Source organism: Pongo abelii, chromosome 2 (genome assembly GCF_028885655.2).
Source record: "Pongo abelii isolate AG06213 chromosome 2, NHGRI_mPonAbe1-v2.0_pri, whole genome shotgun sequence".
NCBI classification, from domain to species: domain Eukaryota; kingdom Metazoa; phylum Chordata; class Mammalia; order Primates; family Hominidae; genus Pongo; species Pongo abelii.
In genome coordinates, this window is record NC_085928.1 from 207,481,309 (window position 1) to 207,483,478 (window position 2,170).

Consider the following 2,170-nt stretch of genomic DNA (forward strand, 5'->3'; position numbering starts at 1 on the left):
GTGACCGTGCGGCTGAGACTGGGGCGAGCTGGAGTGACCGTGCGGCTGAGACTGGGGCGAGCTGGAGTGACCGTGCGGCTGAGACTGGGGCGAGCTGGAGTGACTGCGGCTGAGACTGGGGCGAGCTGGAGTGACCGTGCGGCTGAGACTGGGGCGAGCTGGAGTGACCGTGCGGCTGAGACTGGGGCGAGCTGGAGTGACCGTGCGGCTGAGACTGGGGCGAGCTGGAGTGACCGTGCGGCTGAGACTGGGGCGAGCTGGAGTGACCGTGCGGCTGAGACTGGGGCGAGCTGGAGTGACTGTGCGGCTGAGACTGGGGCGAGCTGGAGTGACTGTGCGGCTGAGACTGGGGCGAGCTGGAGTGACTGTGCGGCTGAGACTGGGGCATGTGATGCAGAGACAAGGTCGGTCAACCCTGGCCATCCAGGTCCGCAGGAATTGACTGGCTTTGTGGTAACTGAGCCGACTTCATGGAAAATGGCGTGTGTGCAGTGGTGGGCAGGACCTGGCTCTGGGAGGCGGCCACAGCGGTGAGGGCTGGTGGTGTGGGGACCAAGTGAGGCCGTGAGACAGGGAAGCGGAGAAAACCTCCCCTTCCAGAGGGAGAGCAGAGCACTGATAAAGACCAGCGGGGCCCACCCTCAACTCAGTACACACCACAGAGCACCCACTGTAGGGTCTCTGGGAGATGCGCTCCCCATACCTCCCCTTCAGTGAGTTAGCAGCAAGCTTGCCAGAGAAAAGATGTGGGCCGCTTATTCTGGAGGTGTGGGGCAGGGGGCAGCAGAGAAGTTTGCTCCCTTCTCTGCACCCATCCCCAGAGGGGCAGACACCCCAGAGACTGATGGGGTGGAGGCAGCTGGAATGTGCCAGGACAGCGGAGGCCCTGCAAGAGCCAGAGAACCAGTCCAGGTGGAATAAGGGCGTTGGGGGCCTCACTGACTAGAGGATGAGAGTGGTCCCTGACTGGCTCTTGGAGAATGGAATCTGCCATTCTGCGTGGAGCAGGTAGGCCTTTGAGCGCCTCACAAAGCAAAACAAATCAGCAGCAGGAAGTTTCCATCAGGGTCCAAGCCTCTGCATGTGCAGGCTTGTTTGGCTTTATTTTAGAAACAAACCAACATCGTTCATTAGCACTGACACAGCAGGGGCCCCCTACTGCCACCTGACAATCCAGCGTCACTTACACTGCACCCATGCAGGCCACACCTTCAATGGCCCACAGCACACTAGCCCAGAGCAGCCACACCACACTTCTCACCGCACAAATCTCCCTTTTAAAAAAACCAAGCAAGCATCAGGTCGGAGGAGAATCACCGGCTCCCTACAGCAAGAGGGGACAAAGCTTGGTGGCAGAGGCCCAGGTCCTTGTGGCCCCTCCCGGTGGGGTGAAGGTGACCGGGACTCCTTGGGATTGCATGGCTCCAGCCAGGCCCTGCCAGGGCCTCCTCTGCGGCTGAGAGAGATGGAAGGGATCCTTCCCGACGCCCACAGGTGGGGGCGAGCCACCAGGAACCAGGCCTGTCACCAGCATCCCCGAGCCCCCGCAGACCGGAATGCAAATAGCTCCGGGCCCACGCGGCTCCCAGTCTGCTGACGAGGGCTGCCTGCTCCCATTTCTTCTCTTCCTTTTCATTTTTTTTTGAGGGCTGGCAGTTCTGGAAACTTTTTCTGGCTTCTCAGACAACTGTGGCAAAATGGAGTAGAGAGAGGCCCTGGCCAGGCTCTTTCTGCTGCCTCGCGCAGAGGCGGGAACGGGGAGTGAGTGGTCCCCAGGCCCAGTAGGTGCAGGGCCGGGTGAGGAGACGGAGCTCACCCCCGTTGGGAACCCAGAAGAATGGCATGTCCCCACGCCCAGCCCTTCAGGGGGCCTCGGGAGCCCGCGGCCTGGGTCACCTCCGGCTCCCTGCAGGCTGGGGGCGGCTGCTGCTGCCAGGCTTGGGCGTGGGTGCGGGCGGTGGGCATCCCATGGGGTTAGGGGAGGCGAGAGCCTGAGGAGACTCAGGAGGGGGATCCGTGGACGCGGCTGGCCCGGCCACAGTGGGGGACGAGGCGGGGCACACAGCGATCCCCGGGGTCGGCCTCCCTCCCAGCGCACGGGCGGTCGGAGGAACTGGAGCCCCCACCCTGGACAGGGTCCCGCGGGCGAAGGCTTCTCCCCGAGCGCGCC